Here is an 18777-nt window from a genome sequence, read left to right as displayed (position 1 = left end):
CTCAAGAAAGACCTGTAGGAAAGATCTACTACAGGACTAAGAAGAGTACTATGGAATATAAAAACCACAAGAGGAAGCAATCAATCAGTAGCAAACTACCCCAAATATTATTTAAGCTGCTAGGAAGATAAATTCTTAAATTCTCCACCTACTATATGTACATACCCAAAATTTCAGGTATGTATGAAAAAAATGTATAGCCAAATGTGTCTTTTGTTAGCAGCAGAAAAAATGAATTCTCCCTCTTTATATATTAATTCTAAAAGCTAAAAGATTGTTTAAATCTGGATTTCTGTCTTGAAAAGAGGTGTTTCCATAGAAAATGTTTGCCAAACTTGACTCCCTGGTATAAAATACAGGAATATGAAATTCAAACCTATTTGTGAATGTAAAATTTGTTTCATTTATTCATGGTCACTAATACACTATAATCCAGGCACAACCTGTTAAATAAACAAGCAATTAGCTCTTTGAAGTGCAAATAAAGGATAATTCATTAATTTTCTAATTATTCCCTTCTACCATAGACATTAGCTCTACAAGGTCTTTAGTAGAATATATACTTGAGTACACAAATACATATATAGCTTCTACAATTCAGAGCTTCTGAATAGTAGGTTATGTAGGAGTTACTTATCTAAATGGGGTATTGGTATTGAATTCTAAATCAGATCGTGCTAACCCTGCACCTAAAGCAAATTCCTTAGTGAGAAAAGTTTCCAAGCATGACGTGGTAATTGTTTTAATGGATTTTCAATGAAGGGTGAAGTACTGCTATACTGAATGCCCTTAGGGCATCCAATAAATACTTTTTGATTGACTATGCTCTGACATGTCTTCAGGTGTTAGAGACTGTACCTATCTGCTTGTATTTCTGCTCACAATCCTTATTTCTGTATCTATAAATATGCTAGTGCACACAAACATAGCTGAAGTGACTAAGAACCTCCCAAGTCAGCTGATATGCTGAGCTAAACAGTACTAATTACCCCTCCCCATTCCCACCTCAAACCAACTTGAAGCCTGGGATAAACCAGCCCTAAGCTATGAGGAGAATGAGGAAGAGAATGAACTTCCCCTAAGATCTGAAAGAACAATATCTTAGCCAACCTACATACCTCTTTGGAGTTGCCATAATCTCCCTGCCTTCTACCCAGAGGTCTGGTCGGTCCTGATCTCCAGTCCTCAAAGGTGCCTTATTTGTCAAAGATCTACCTAAAGATAAGGAGAAGTATGTATGAAAATATTGTGGAAAGCTTCTAGAATTCTTCCTAGGAGCTCCATGTATTCTATACATTCCAACATTTAATTTCTTATTCACTTGGAAGTTCCTAGAACCATTGGCAAAAAAGCTTGGTTGACTATGTTCACTCCTAAACCCAGGCAACTTTACAATGCTTTACAGAAATGCCATAACAACAGTTGCAAAGGATCCAATATTAAGTGCTTCCCAAACTTGGAGACTGTGTGAACACTCAAACACTTCCATTTCCTGGCTATCATGTGGCTTAACAGTGGAACAAACTGGACGAAAATGGCACAGGATAAGAAAGTGTGGATGGGTTATGATTTGAGCAGGTGGAGGAAGTACCTGAGTGATGAGTACTGGAGTGATGAGATAATAGATCCACCAAGGCATAGAACAAATCTTGCAGTGACATCCCTAGCTGTGGTCTGAACAGATGAAAATTTAAGAGACATAGAGTAGGTTGTTAGAGGGAGAAGGGGTTTTAATCAGGAGAACACTACCACCTAGTGGTTGAAAATGAAATGTTATCCAGCTGGAACTTGATTTTTCAGATCTGTAATTTATGTCACTTTGTGCTCCTTTCTCTTCCCCCAGCCTGAAATTCAGCAACTACAGAGGCTTAGCTCACAACCATGAGGGTGTGGGAAATCAGTTCCTGAATGAGCACTCCTAGTCCATACCTTGAATTCAACCAGTTCAAAACATGTTACAAATATCTTGAAAGGGCTTAGGAGAAACTCAAATATGAACTATCCTAAGACAAGCAGACAGATACCAAAATTGTTCTGAGGCTCAGACATTAGTGGATGAAGCTTATGGATTCATTTTTCTAATAATAAACTATGCTCTGACATGTCTGCAGATATTAGAGACTATAAGTTTCTGTTTGTACCTATCTGTTTGTATTCCTGCTCACAATCCTTATTTCTGTATCTATAAATATGCTCTTTGAAGTAATGAGTAATGAATAGGCAAAGGTTCAGGCGTTTATTCATTCCTGTGTCCAACAAATATTGGTTGCCTACTTTGATATAATAATGATAGCTAGCATCTATATAATAACAATAATAACTAGAATTTATATAACACATTAAGGTTTCCAAACAATTTTACCTATGTTATTTCATTTGATCCTCACGACAACCCTGTGAAGTATTATTAGCCTATTTGACAGATAAGGAAACTGAAACAGATACAGGTTAAATGACTTGCCCAAGCTTCTGCAGCTAGTAAATGCCTGAGGCATGATTTGAACTTTTTGTTAATGTCTTGGTGACTTTAAGTTCAGAATTCTTTTACAATTCTTAGCTTTGAAAATACTGTGGAAAGTCTGTTAGACTTGGAACCAAAGGGTCTGAGTTCAAGTCCAGATCCACGACTCATGAGTCATGTGAATCTGAAAATATTGCCTCATCTCTCTGGGCTTTAGCTAAACAGCTGTAAATGAGGGGAGTTGAAATGGATGAGCTCTAAGGTCTCTTCCAGCTCCAACATACTGTGATTGTCCATGTAGGATACACCTTATAAGTATCTTGGTGTCTTCCAGTAAGACTCAGTGAATCATAACTAATTATCTTAACATTTAGCTGGAGGGCTGGACAAACCAACAAATTAAGGAGTCCATAGCAGTTGATGGAGCATGGAATCAGGAAAGATTGGGAATTGTACTTGCTTCACTCTGGCTGAGTAGAGAGCAAAATTATCATTGCCCTCTAGGGGGTGCCCAAAATCTCCAGGTTTTTTGGTGGTGTTTTGTTTTGTTGTTAATAAATAAAAGGGCTAAAATTCTGGAAAATATTTGGTATTCCTTGGGGAGCCAAAGCTAGGTGAACTCAAATAGCAACTGAAGAATCTTGTTCCAACGCTGAATGGCTTAGTTCTCCGACTTCTAAACATTTTTTCTAAGAAAGCTACACTGTTATTACATCCAGAACACTGGGCCATATTTACTTCCAAACCAGTCTGCTTGATTCCTAGAAGGCAGAAAGAGCAGGGGCAGTGAGAATAGATGCCTCCAGGCTAGCTCTGTGAAAAAAAAAGGTCATTACTATTCCAGGAGTATTTGCCAGCATCAGCCTGGCATTGGAGTCCTGGATGTGAACCAAAAAAAGATTAAAAAACCAAAAAACCAATCATCTTATGTGTGATCAGAATGGCCATGGCCTTAAGGTCCTGAAACTAAAGGACTCTGAATTAGCCTCTGGGCTCAAAGTGGCCCCACAGCAAATCTAGAGTAAATTTAGGACTATGACTACCCTACCGCCTATTCCAACTCCTCCCTTAGACCCAATTTCAATTTCCTTACTCTTTATTATGTTGTCTCCAGCCTGTTTCATCACCTTGCTCAAGGTGTAGTCACACGTCCTTTCTTTGTCTTACTGGAAGTCAGGCAGAGGATATCCATTGAGAATTCTCAAATTGAACTGGACTCTGAGTCAGGAGTCAGGGATTCCTTTTCTCACTGTGCTGCTTACTAGTCGTATGATCTTGGATAACTTATTACAACTTTCTGCACCTCAGTTTCTTCACATGTAAAATGAGGATAACAATACTTGCTACCTAGATCATATTGCTGTTGTGAGGAAAGTGCTTTGGGAATCTTAAATTCCCATTAACATGAATTATTACTGTTATTTCTAGATGAGTGACCCCAGGAGCCCTCCCTTCCCCAATCCCATATTGGATTCTTGCTTTGTATGTTTCTTTTTGCTCAGTAGTAACAGAGCAGAGTTGGGACCTAGAATCTTCACTTCCAGTTTATCCCTACTCTTGCTGCCGTCCCGACGTTAAGGTAACCTTTCTCCCTCTCTTCAAAAGTGTCCCACATTATGTGGTCTGGTTCAGAGAGAGTTTCCATCTGCAGCACACACACAGCCTCAGCCCACCTCTACCCCAACCCCACCCCGCGTGTCCCTCAGTGACCTATTCCTGGACCCAGCCAGAAACTCAGCTGAGGAAATGGGGATTGGGGCTGGGTTTAGGAGATGTGCCCTCCCCCACCTCCCCGGGCTGGGTGACTGTCAGGCCGCATCTGCTCCAAATTTATAGCTCCTTCTCGGTGGCCTGCCTCTCCAAGGCCTCTTTACCAAGTACAGCCCCAGCTGAGACCCCTCCCGCGGGGTGGGAGGGGGGAGGAGACCCCGAGCCCAGCCCCGGGCGGGGGACGGGGGGAGCAGGTGTGAAGCGGGGGTCGCAGCCGCCTGGTCACTCTCCATCGCACCGCGGAGACCCCAGTACACCCCAACAAAAACACAATGGGAGAGGGTGGGAGAGAAACTCATTAGCCTGACCCAACTAAGAGTGTGTTGGAGCGAGTAGTAGCGGGGGGGAGGGGCACTCCTTTCCTAGGAACGGAGGACAGATAACTATTCTGTGTAGCTAAACTACGGGTTGGGGCGGGATAAAGAGAGGTACTCTTGGCAATAACTAATCTAGTCGGAAAGTGTCTAACTGGTTTGCTCACTTCCAGAAACCTGGATAACAGACGCAGTAAAGAAAAAACAGCTGAAGGAGAACTTTGGCAGCTGCCCTAATACCAAGGCCGAACCCGCAAGTTCTCAGCTACTGAAGAGCAGAATAGGAGAGCCAGGAGATGATGCCTCATACAGTCTTGTATGAGGACGATTTGGGGGCGGGGTTGGATATGAAAATTAGGAATTGGGTCAGGAGAAAATGAATAGACTCATCCATCCGATCAGGGTTTCTAGCCCTCGCCCTCTGCCCACTTACTCAGTCTAACTGATTGCGCTATTGTAAGTTTCCTCAGTAAGCAATCACAGAGGCGTCTGGCTAGCGGCCTGGGCTGGGACCTCCAGTATACTCCTTTTCCCCTCCCTTCACTTCCCTGCCCTTCTTCCCTTGTTCCCCCATCCCTCCCCTCATCCCAAGACTGGGACATTTCTTTCCTAAATGAGCTGCCAGAGCTGCAGACACGTTCGAGGAGAAGGGTCAGTCTTAGCAGAGAAGATATGTTATGTAGGATGGAGGTGGGGGCAGAGAGGAGGAATGAAGGGAGGGAGAGAGAAAGACACAAAGAGAAAGGCAGTGTGAGAAAGAAAGTCAAAGACTTTCTGACTGAAAACAGTCAGATATAGATATAGAGAGACAGAGAGAGAAAAAAAGACATACATGGTAAGAGAGACAGGAGACAGATTAACCAAAATATATTGGGCAGGGGGAGAGATAGAGATACACATGCCCCCAAAACAGAACATCTTCATGCATCCCTCTGTAACTTACTGATCTACTATTTCATGCACTTTTGGATTTAAGGAAAGGCTCTTTTTCCTCCTTTATCATTTTGTCTGCCTTCCTAATCTGTAATGTCACTGCCCTTGTGAACTTTTTGATCCTTAGGCATTAGCATAGACAGGTCTTCAACTGTTCCTTTGAATTAATTTTTAAATTCTTCCTAATGGAACTAAAAGGACACATTCCCAAATGTAACTAATACTGTAAAAATACTAAGTACAGATTTGTGAAGCTCAAAAAGAGATTCAAAGTGATTGGAAAAAGAAGAATTTAGTCCTACTTAGCCCCTAGGCTGAAGGAATAGCTCTCTGGCTCCTGGCTGTGTCCCTTCAGTGCCTCTGCTGCAAGTCTAGTAAACTTGAGGTTGACTCTTCAGGTAAATGCTGGATCTAAAGTTCTCAGTGCATCAAATTCCTAGGAAGTCTATCGCTAGCCTCAAAAAGGACTTTTAAAAGAAATAGGGCAGCAGACAGAAAAACTTCAACATGTTTAAAAATTAGCAAGACTAAATCAGTGGCAGAAATTGGGAATTCACCACTGGACTGGATTTGCATGGAGTTCAAGGTTGATCATTCTAACATTGAGTCTATAAATTTCTAGTCCCATATCTCAGCCCCAGGAAGAAGGAAAGCATAAGTGCCTCCAACCTCAACATAACTGTCAGAGGCTTTGGGAGTAGTCCCATAATCAAGTTTAGGATCCAAGATATCCCCACCAACCTTCAGAGGCAGAACAAAAAGCTGTAAGTTAGAACTAAGAGCAGCCATTTTCAAATGCTCAGGGCAAAATTTGGTAATTGTATCCTTTGTCCAACAAAAGCTTTGAGGCTTCACTATGTACATTAATCTTGACATCTCAAAACAGCTACTTGAGAACAGGCCTTTCTGTCACTGACAGTGTTTTTATAAAAATATTTTTATGGTTTCATAATTTGATGAAGTGGGTACTTCCTCTTCCCATGTAGATTTCACTTTCTCAAGACCCTCTTATCCATGTCTTTCCATAATCTATCGACAAAAGATGCCCCAACACAACAGAGGCCTTCCTATTTTTTTTTGTCTATTGTCTCCCATTCTGGACATATAGCCCAACCAACCACCTCTCAATGATGGTTCGGATTTGTTTTATTTTGCTTCACTTCTAGAATGGAAGTCATTGTTAGTAACCTACTATGGGTAACTGACAGCATGAGGTATCAGCTACTCCTTCTGTTTCTTGTAATTGGCAGATACATGACCTACAGGGTATGGAGTCAAGAAGACCTTAATGAGGCCAGAGAGTTCTTCTAAGCCAGCCTCAGATACTCACTAGCTGTATGGCCCTAGACAAGTCACTTCACCTAATCTCAGCTTCAGTTTCCTCAGCTATAAAATGGGCATTATAATACCACCTACCTCTGAGGATTGTTGTACAGATTAAATGAATTAATAATTGTAAAACACTTAGCACAGTACATAACATACAGTAAGTGCCATATAAATGCAAGCTATTATTATTGTTGTTATATTATAAGTCAGCTTCTTCCAAAATCAAAGTGTTCCATTATTGGAAATGATACAGTGTTACTAGAATACTGATGGCAAAGAGATTGGACTTTGGTGGCAACCAGTAGTTTTGGAATCATTCATTTTAAGTACTTCCAAGTTTTCCAAAGCCTGCTTACTTCTTCACATTTAATTAGACCCAGCTTATTGTCCACCTGCATTGACTGTCCTATATATATCTTTATATATTTGCATACATACATGCATTTATCTATATGAGATTAACTATTAACTGTCCTTATAACTTCATGCCATAGTCTAGGGATAAAAATTATATTTTTAAAATTGGCAATGGAAGTATCAATACTTGAAGTATTCACAGATCCTTCAAATTCCCTCCTTGGGTTCTCCTATGGCTTGCATCCTAGATGGATGCTTACTTTGCATAACTAAATTTAGGGAGTATGTACATAAGCACGAATATGGGGCAGGAGACTTCCTCAAAGGCTGCCCTTGCCCCTCAGAAGTACCACTCCCACCTCTAGGCCCACCTGGCATCTGGAGTGGTCAGGTACTAAGGCTATCCCTGACTGGTCAAATAACCATTGAACTCAGCCTGCTGTGTCAGTCCCTTTAGTAGCAGGGTCATAACCTTTCCACTCTTTTCCAGCTATCCCTAGTTCTGTGTGTCTCTGTGTGCCTGTGTCTTTTGGGGGGGGAGGGGGGGGGGGGGGAGACAGTAGAGGGGAAGAGTACGGGCTAGGAGGAGGATGAGCGTTCACCCGAGCGGCCAGCTCCCCCGCCGGGAGGGTAATTAAAGCACCAAGCTGCAGAGGGGGCGGTCTGCATTCCCTGGGGCGCGTTTCATCTGGGGCTGATTAATGAGGCCAGAGAGTTAATGAGGAGAAAGCTAAACCGAGGGAGAGAGGGAGCAGAGCAGTGGAAACAGTCCAGGTCCTGGGGGAAGGGACTCTCCAAAGGCATCTCCTTCCTTCTCTGGGGCAAGTTAGTTCTGGCCACATGCAGTCCCTTCCTTACCCTGCCCCAAGTGTTCCAAATCCAAGAGTAGGGAAGGTCCTTTGTCTTACCACCCTAGTCCCAAAGGAAAGCTGGCTCCACCCCCACCCCCACTACTTATGTCCAAATAAAAATTTGAGCTTCCTTATGTCATAAGTTGTGCTGTTTTTAATATTTGTATTCCCAGCAGGAAACACAGTGGCTTATGTATAATTGTTATTTTCCAGTCATTTTTCAGTCATGTCCGGACTCTTCATGACCCTATCTGGGGTTTTCTTGGCAACAATACTGGAGTGGTTTGCCATTTCCTTCTCCAATTCATCTTACAGATGAGGAAGCTGAGGCAAACTGGGTTAAGCAACTTGTCCAAGGTCGTACAGCTAGTCATAGGCACCTAAATATCTGTTGAACTGAAACAAATGTAATTGAATTAAACTGAATCAAACAGAACTGACCTGAAGAACAGAACAGACTTCTTCACACTACAAAGGTTACATATATTCCCTAAGTGAAAGGGCCAAGAGCAGAGGGCCAGCCTGGGTCTTACCTCTCCTATCCCTGTCCCAACCCCAATATTAAATAGAAGATTTGCCAACTCTACTTAAATCTTTTTTCTTGGGTACCAAGAAGGAAACTGGGAGTGAACTAACTGGTTTTGTATCCAGAGCAAAGGCCAGACTGTAAGGGGAACACCCAAACTGAGTGGACAGGTAGGAAAATGAGCTATCCAGTAGAAGAGAGCCTGGATACTAAACACAGGAGCAGAGCAAAGCTGGTGACTCACATCTGACTGCTCTCCCTCCACACCAAGAGGATGCAGTTTTCTGTGTATAGAGTGTTTCAAAAGTCTTCGTGCAGTTTTAGGCACTAAGACTTTTGGGATACTTGGTATTTCTAGCCACATCACAGGATATATTCTTTTACCCACCAACCACCTTCAACATAGGAAGAGGTCAAAACTATCTCCTTATTTTGGAGGGAGGAAACAAATTAGGTCAACTCATATCTTCCCACCAAAATCCTTCTTCCTGCTGTGCTAACTGGAATACAACTTGATTCTGCACGTAACTGAAAGGGAAGTACTAACCACATCTCCAGAAGACAACCAGGGGTTTCTGAAATTAGATAGACTGGGCAAAGACCCTGGGTTCCCCGGTGGCAACATCCATTCCCCCTCTAGGAATCTGGCACTATGATTTACAGTACTGTATTTATTGATCTCCAGTGGGCCATGAATGATTTGAGACCAAGAGCCAATCAGCACAGATAGTTTCTTGATGAGTTTGAAGTGGGTCAATTTCCTTTAGATGATCTTGCCCTTCAGAATCAGGAAAATCTTGCTGGGACCCAGTGAAAACAAAACTCATTCTTTTTTTTCAAATATCTCCAATATTCTTAAGACATTTTGATGTATGCAAGAAGTTGTTTTACTTAGCCATATGTGTTTATATAATAGGAATTTTGTTTTTCTTGCTTTCTCAATCAATGACAGGGGGTGACATGGGAGTGAGAGGAGATCTTCATTTGAAAATAAAATATAATTTAATTTTAAGAAAAAAAAGACATCTTCATGTAGCAGACAAAGTGTTGGACTTGACCTGGATCCATATCGGCTTCTGACATCTATAACTGTGTGACCATGGGCAAATCACTTATATTTGTGAGACTCCGTTTCTTCATCTGCAACATGGGGACACTAACACACATAGTACCTTATAGGATTGTTGTGAAGGTCAAACGAAATAATATATTAAAAGCATTTTGCAAACCTCAAAGTAGTATAGAAATGACAAGTATCATTATTTGTACCCTAAGGTTAACCTGACCCCTAAGCTCCTCTCCACACTGACACCCTTCCATGTTGAGCTTCCCAGTATTGGAGTGAATCTGTTAGAGGAGTAAAGGAGTGAGGGGATTATGGGGAACATTGATGATTTACTCTGGAGGAGCCTGCATCTGGAGAAACTAATATTTAACATCCCCATTTACATTGAAAGCGTGATTCTGATTATGAGATGGTAATGAGAGGATTATCCAAAGGAAAGTACCCCCACTCTCACTCCACTCTCCCTTTCCATCCTCTCCTCTACTAACCTGCACTATAGGCTTTTTCTTAGAAAGGCAGACTTTGGGGGAGGGGAGTGTTGCATCCCCTAGGGGATAGCATTAGAGATGCCAGAGAAGGGCATGGGGTCCTTCAAGTCCCCTCCTCACAAGCTCTTTTTCAGATGGAATGACATAGCATGTGAATGGATGGTCACTGATACTGACCTGAGACATGACTACAGAGGTTCTTCTTCCTGATCTCTCCTGACACTCCCCCCACTCCCTGCTTTTCTCTCAATTTGTCTCCCTCTCCAAAGCTTTCCATTCAATCCCCGCTCCTCTCGCCCTCACTCCTCTTTCCCTAGATTCTCGCCAAAGCTTCTGTTCCTTTCATCCTATCCACCCTAGATCTTGCTCTTCTCACCAAGACTATTTCTCAGTCCCTGCCTGACCCCACCTCCCTAGCCTGGAGGCTTAGGCCACAGAGGCAGTGGCCTCTTATGTGGTTTTCCTCTCCAACGGGACAGGAGAGGAACTGTTTTGAACGTCTATGTCCCTGCAAGGGAGGGGAGGGGTGGGGGGGAAGGATATGAATGTATCACTTGGCTCCTAGATCTGCTAGTGTGACCCTAATCCTCAAGCCCCCACAACCTCCCTACCTCTCTAGAAGGAGCTCATTTGAAGTATACCCAAAGCCCCTGCCCTTTAACCAGGTAGAGGATTACCTCTGACCCTTTTTGGGGGGCAGAGAAAATGAAGGAGATAGAGATCCCAGGGAAGGGTCATTCATCCAGAGGCCCTGCTTGTTGGACAATGATGCTCAGACAAGATAATTCAGTGTGTGATTGTGGTCACGCCTCCCCCCTTTGTGCCCCTTTCAGAGCCAATCTCCCAGCCCCAGATGGGTTAATCCATAATGCAGACGAGCAAGTAATTGGCTGTCAGCCCAACCCCCACATCCCCTCCCCTGTTAGTGCCAAGGCCCTAATGAAGCCCAGCTTGGAAGCCCCCTTCCCAATGAGGAGCCAGCCCCAACCTGCCCCAGCACACATGCGTCTCTGCTTCTCTGCCTGAAGCTTGGCTCCCTTCAGGGACCCTCAACCCAGCCTCCCCGGGGTTACCCAGCTGCTGGGGCTGCGGCGGCCCGGGGGGAGACTGTGATGGATTGGGGAGAGGGAGTTAGTTAATAGAGTCCAAAACACATGGGCCCTGTCCCCGCATCTCCCACCCAGTTTGCATGACAGCAACCTCAGTCCCTAGAAATAACTCTCTGGGAAAAAAGTGCCCAAATCTAGGCAATGGTACAATGGAGCAGAATGGAATGGGAAGCGGGGAGAGGGGGCAGAATAGTAAGAAACTGCCGCTCTGGACAAAATCCCTACACCCAACCCCAGCCTAATCTACTGAAACATCAGAGAGCAAAGTGATGGAGGATAGAAAATTTCAGACTGCCATTCCCAGTTGCCTTGGGCCCCACTGAAATATTCCTCTCCCTCAGGACTTGGAACACAAGTAGGGTTCTCTCCCTGTTACCTGATCTCCTACCTTTCATTTTTCTGCTAGAAGTTAGAACCGTGACCTGTAATGGAAGTTACCAGATAAGCAAATGTCAGTAAAGCATAAAGAAAGATTTTCTAACAATCAGTTATGTGAAAGTAGAATGTGCTTTCTCATTAAAGTGGTCACACAGAGGCAGGATGATTATCTCAGGGGTGCTCTAAAAAGGAATCCTAAGGTCCCTTACAACTAGAAGAGCCAATGATATTCTATTCTCCCTGCTCTTTATTCCCTGCTCCTCTATCCCTGCAAAGTTTAGCAGTGGTCTTAGTGAAACCAGCGAAGAAAAGGGGGAGAGATGCAACAGCTTTAGCCTCAGGTCATCTCGACTCAGTGCAGTTCTTGATAGCTATCAACACGGGAATTCTTTACCTTGAAGGGAACTCCAGAACTTTGGACCTGCTTGCCTCCTTACCCTTTATCTACTCTTAGTTTTCCTAGTTTTCCCATCTCAAGTTCTTGTATTAGGAATGCTGACCAGAGGCCTAAGGGAAGTAGCATATACCTTTGAATGGAACATTTGGAAACATCTACATTTGGGGAGTGGGGCCTCTAGGTCTAGAGAGGCTGAGAACTGGCAGACACATATTAGTATCTGTTTTCAGAGCAAGTGTGGGGAACTTCTTGGTGAGGAACAAGGGCTGAGAGGATTAATATTCAGTACCTCACTCACTAGTGACCTGAACATGTAATGCTGGTTAAAAGAGAAACTACTCTCTCCCCTGGACCCTGTTTCCCTAGTGGATTCGGGGATATCCTTTGGGTGAGGAAGAATCACACATAGGTGCTGCTAGGAGAAACTGAATATTCACGAGGACTGCAGAAGTGGTGAATGAGGAACTGGGAGAGGATGGAGGGGGAAATGAAGAGAAAATAAGTGGAGAGAAGAAAGGAGAACAGTGAAGAATGCCTGCCCCATTCCTGCCCAGAAAGCTACAGAATTGATGTATTTATTCTCCTTGTGCAGATGTGAAAAATGAAACAAGGATAACAAACATCCTAGGAGATGCAGTGTTTCAATTTGAGAGTTTAGAGAGAAGCTGCTGCCTCAGTGACACCATCTTCCCTGACCTCAAGAAGCTGCATTCTCTATAAAATTCAAGAAATAGACAACATACATACTTGCCAGGGCCAACATAGAACTCACTAACCTTGACATCTAGGTGACTCAGTGGATAGAGCGCCAGCCAAGGAGTCAGAAGATTGTCATTGTTCAGTTGTTTTCCAGTCATGTCCAACTCTTCACTCCCCCATTTGGAGTTTTCTTGGCAAAGATCCTGGAGTGATTTGCCATTTCCTTCCCCAGCTCATTTTACAAATGAGGAAACTGAGGCAAACAGGGTTAAGTCACATAGTAACTGTCTGAGTCCAGATTTGAACTCAGGTCCTCCTACCTCTGGGCAGTTAGGTGTCAAAGTGAATAGGGTGCTGGGCTTGGAGTCAGGAAGTCTCATGTGCAAGAGACTTCTTCCTTCTAGGAATTCCAGCCTTTGTATCCCAAACATGAACACAGAGCCTGGCACAGAGTAAGTGCTTAGAAATGCTTGTTTGACACTGACTGACTCGTCATACCCTTAGTGTTGCATGTCAGTTTGGGGTCCCACATTTTAAGAGTGACGTGGAGATACTAGAAAGGGTCAAAGACAAGCATCTAAAAAGAAAATGTATCTAAAAATGAAATTTGAGACCTCAGGAAAGAGGAAAAGAGTTGGTATGAAGGACAAAAAACTGGTAGGGTGTGAAGAAGTAATTGAGAGAACTGATTAACAACAGTTACAAGGAAGAGATTATCAGTATACTGCTCAGGCTTACAACCTCTTCTTAAAGTTCCAATGGGATATGGACATTTCTGCTCAGTACCTCTCTGACCCTCAGGTTTTTTGAATTTTGAGATGGGCTAGGGTAGTTTCCTACTGACTCTTCCACTGACACCCCATAGGGGTCTCTGGCTTATTATCTCAGCAACAACAGGGGCCAAGCCAACAAACCCTGGTTCCTGCTGGGGGCTGGCTTCTGCTGCTTGCTTTCCAGCCGATGCTTGCTCTTTACTCTCTGATTCCAACCCCTCCTCTCCCTTATTGGGCCCTCCAGCCCCTGCAGGCTGGGTCACTGCCCCCTGGCATCCTCATTCTGAATCTCAGAAACCCTGCTGGTGCATTCACAGACACTACCTCATGGCGGTGGGAGGCAGATGTTTGTTCTCAGCAAAAGAAGCTCCCTCCCCTTCACGCACTCTCCCTTATACACACTCAATGCATGTTTGTGCTCAGTGAAGGGGCCCAGACAGAGGTGGTGATTGGAAGCTGTAGCCCTCAGGAGGGATGTTAATGGGTTGGGCGTGTGCCTGTGTGGAGGGGTTGAGAGGAGGGGGTATAGAGAGCACTGCAGGGTAATCAGTGTGGGATAAGGGATTCTCTTCAGACTGCTCATTCCTGGCAATGACATTCCAGCCCTCACTCTAACCAGCTGGTGCTGACACTTCTGTCGACACCTCCCCCCTCCCTCCACCAGGGCTCAAGTTCTACCATTTTCCCAACCACATTCCCTGGTCAAAAGGAGCAGAGTGCTGGCATTGGGCCAAGATGCTGTCACCTGGGGCTAGAGATTGTAGTACTCGGAAACCCCAAACCATGACACATTCATAGGGTAGAAGAGCATAAAACATTACTAACGTCAAACTCTTGGAGAGAGGAGAGACTGGAGTGTGGGAGACCAGTTAAAGACTAATGTAGATTATCCACATAATTAGGCTACTTCAAATCACTACTCCACTACTTCACCACTACTTCAAATCAGAAGAAAGGTGTATTGGTTTGTTTTCCTCAAAGATATGACCCTCACCAGATAGCTGGAACGTGATTCTAATCCTGAAACCTTCACATCCTCCACCTCTGATCACAGTGCCTTTCATCAGCTATGGGCCACTTTGGAAAGCACCTTCCTATTTCCCACTCATTCAGGATGGTTCAACTCTGAGAAATAAGCACACTCATAGAACTTTAGAGTTAGAAGGAATCTTATGAAATTACCTTGTTTTACAGATAAGGAAGTTGAAGCTCAGAAAGGGGAATGTGACTTGCCCAGAGTCATGGACCTGGAAAATCTGTCTGGAGGGATATGGGGGGGGGACAAATGAAGGGACTTATCTCTTCCTCCCTTTCTGCACTACTCTTCCTATTCCCACATATACACATCACGTGCTCTGTGAAGGGACCCAGGCAGGGATACTTCTTGGAGGCTGCAGCCCTCAGGAATGATGTTAATGCATTGGACTTGTATGTCTGTGACTGAGTGGTGGTAAATGGGATGCAATGGGAGGGTTTTATGGAATGCAGAGATTCTCCTTAGCCTGCTCATCCCTGGCAATGACATTCCACCCTCATCCCGATTTGTTGGCACTAACACTTTTGCTAAAGAGCTAGAACCAGAATCCCATGTATTCCCACTTCAATTATGTTTCTACTAAATATAGTGATAATTCTCTCAACCCACAAATACAATCCACCACACCTTGTTACCTCCTAGACTCCAGATTATTTTCTTTTGTCCTAAAAGGCAGCCTCCAACCTGATCCAATCAACATTCCTTTCTCAAATACTCCCTCCAGTTGCCCCAACATACTCCCAATAAACATTTCTTTCTAGCCTGTTCCACTACATAATCAGAATAATCACACTTCTTAATGTCATCTACTGATTGTCATCCAATAGTCCCCTCTTCCAGCTGTCCTATTTCCTTTCTCCTGTATGGCTGCCCTGTAAAACTCTACCTTCCCTCCTCATTCTCCTTCCTCCTTTTTCTTGCTCACTTTTTCATTGTCCCCACTCTTCTGTCGTGACTGATGTTACTATATTAATAAAAACATGGCAAAGAGAACACATGGTCTCCAGAGGAGTGGGTCTGCCCTCAAACCTTAAGGAGGTGTCTGTAAGTAAACTGGGTACCATAAATCCTAGGGTCAGAGAAGGGGTCAAAAGGAATAGTTTTTCCTTGGAGGCATTTGTAATTCCATGTAAGGAGTACTTCCCTATATTACTCATTACCCTCATTTTCAGACGAAGAAACAAAGTGAAACACTTTCCCAAGATTATATAATTAAATAGTAAAAGAGCTCAGAACTGTGGTCTTCTGACAGATTCCTGTGTACCTTTTACTGTAATATTACAAACTTCATAGTGCACCTAAGGAAAAAAGATCTGAGAAGGAATATAAACTTTAAGGAATGTAAAATTTGAGAAGGAAACTAAACAAATATGTTCAAGGCCTAATTATGTGGGTGATCTACATTAGTCTTTAACTGGTCTTCCAGACTCCAGTCTCTCCTCTCTCCAATCCATCCACTGTCAAAGGCATCTTTCTAATTGTATAGATTTGACCACATGAGTCTCCTGCTCAAAGACTTTCCTATGGCATTCAAGGTCCTCCATGATATGGATTGAACCTACTTATTTTGCACTACGACATTGTGCCTCCGCTCTCCAGGCAAACTGGACCCCAAGTTATTCTCTTATATGATGATGAATTTGGATTAAAGAAGACCTAGATTTGGAGTCTGCCTCAGACACGTATTAGCTGTGTGACCCTGGGCAAGCCACTTAACTTCTGTGTGCCTCAATTTCCTCATCTACAAAATGGAGATAATAGCTCCTATCTCACAAAGTTGTTGTAAAGATCAAATAAGATATGTACATAAAGCAATTTGCCAACCTTAAAGTGCTATATAAATGTCACCTACTATTCCTATTCTCATCCTACACTTTATTGACTTCATGCATTTGCATAGGTTATACTCTGTGTATTTCTTTAGCTGTTGACATCGTTCTCTTATTTTATTTTTTTGTGTTGGTTTTTTTTTTTTTGGTTCTTCTCTTATTTTAAGGAACGGCTCAGATGACACCTACCTAGTAAAGCCTTCTCTGATTCCCCCAGCTAAAAATTAATCTTATCACCTAAATCTCTCATCCTTCTGTTTGACTTCAAATGTGTCATTGTCACATTCTATTTTATATATAGAGAGAGATATATAGATATAGATATATGATTTATTCCCCTATTAGACTGTAAGAACCTTGAGGGCAAAGACCATGTTGGGGTTTTTTTTATATTTTTGCATGAATTCAACTATTATCTCTACTACCTCCCAAATCTCAATATCCAGTTCACATCTCCCTCCTGGACCTCCAACACCAACTGCCAGGTGGATGTCCCATAGCCATATCTAACTCATCATGTCTAAAACAAAACTTATTCATCTTTCCATCTCTTTTCCTAACTTCTCTTTTTCTGTCTAGAGCACCATTATCCACTCATTAATGCAAGTTTACAACCTTAAAGTAATCCTTGACTTTCATTCTCCCCCATCCCCTATATCCAACCAGTTGCCAAATTTTGTCAGTTCTACCACTGCAATATTTCTCACATCTGTCCCCTTCTATCCATTCACACAATCACTACCCTAGTACAAGTCTTCCTTACCTCTTGCCCAGATTATTGCAATAGTCTCTTAGCATTTTCAGTCTCTTCCCTAGAGAATCCTCCACATTGCTGCCCAGTTGCTATTCCTAAAGTACAAATTTGACTCACTTGCTCAAAAAGTTTCAGTGATATCACAATACCTTTAGAATAAATACAAACTTCTTTGTTTGGGATTTAAAGCTTCTCACAATCTAGCTTCAAACAATCTTTCTAGATTGATTGACATTACCCCCCCTTCACAAACTCTAGCTTTCACTCAAACTGGCCTATTTGCTGTCCCTGTATAAGACCAAGACCTTCTATCTCCTGTCTCTGTGCTTTTCCTCCCCTAGCCATTCATTCCTAAAATACTTTCTCTCTCTCTCTCTCTCTCTCTCTCTCTCTCTCTCTCTCTCTCTCTCTCTCTCTCTCTCTCTCTCTCTCTCTTTTTCTCCCCCCCCCAATTTCAACTCAAATGTCACTGTCCACAAATAGGTTTTACAAATCTACCTCATCTCACCCCCACATTAGTTATTAGTGCTCTCCCCTCTCTCTATAAGTACTTTGTCTTTACTTTGTGTATATTTTGCACTTATTTATTGTGGATGAGAAGACCTGGGCTCGAGCCATGCCTCTGAGACATACTGACAAGTTGTTTAACTTCTCAGTACTCTAATAGACTTTTTCAAACTCTAAGTTGCAGAGAAAATACTGACATGCATTGGTAGAGGGAATTTCCTAACCTGGGAGTTCCCTATACTAAAAAAAAAAAAAAGGTACAGTGCCTATCCCTATCCTATCTGTGTACATGCTGTATACAGAAGAACGTAAAGTACTTGAATGCAGGGACTATTTAGTTTTTTCTTGGTATCTTCAGTGAGTACCACAATGTCCAACTCACGGTAAGTTTCTTAAAAGTGCTAAATGACTTGAATCTTTGTATCCCCATCAACCAGTATGCAATCCAACAAATATTTATTTTGTTTGCTGTGTGCAAGGCCCTGTTCCAGGTGCTGAGAATATAAATGCAAAAAAAAAATGGAAGTTTCTGCTCTCACAAAATTTACACTGTACTGGATATACACTGCATGTGCACATAGCAGATGCTTGATAAATATATGTTGAATTGAGTTGAACTGAAATGTCCTGATTTTTTGAGGGTCAGTGAGGGGGTGGAGAGTAGCAGCACCACTTACAGAATAGGCTATGGAAAACTGGGAGCTGATCTTCTAGCAGAGAGGTATCTGGATTTCAAGCTACTTATCTTGCCCAATGCCGGAAGGAACAAGCAGATCTACTTGAGTCCTGAATAAAATGTAGGGTACAAAGGAGTCATAATGTAAATAAACATATGAACTCCATTCCTAGTTCTGGTGTGATCTCTTTTCAGAATTTTTTTTCCTGGTGCTTTTGGGACTGAAGGTGGGGTAGAATATTCTGTGGCTAGAAGATATTTCTTGTAGGTCCACCCATGATTCTGGGTAACCCTCCTCTGTTCAATCTGGGGTAAGATGGGGCTACCCTGGAGAAAAGACTGGAATAAAGGGCCAAAAGAAAGCAAAATTGTTGGGGAGAGGGAGGCAAGAGAAATGAGGAGGGTGAAGAAGGGAATCTAGGAGGAAATGTGGAGATAGGAGAGAGAGAGCCAAAGATAAAAATAGAAGAGGCATGGCAAATAGGGACAGAGAGAAACCCAAGAAAGGGGAAGAAAGCCCCCAC

The sequence above is a fragment of the Phascolarctos cinereus genome, unplaced genomic scaffold (assembly GCF_003287225.1).
Source record: "Phascolarctos cinereus isolate Bilbo 61053 unplaced genomic scaffold, phaCin_HiC Scaffold_726;HRSCAF=1367, whole genome shotgun sequence".
Lineage (NCBI taxonomy): Eukaryota > Metazoa > Chordata > Mammalia > Diprotodontia > Phascolarctidae > Phascolarctos > Phascolarctos cinereus.
The sequence above is the reverse complement of the archived record's forward strand: the minus strand, read 5'-3'. Positions refer to the sequence as shown.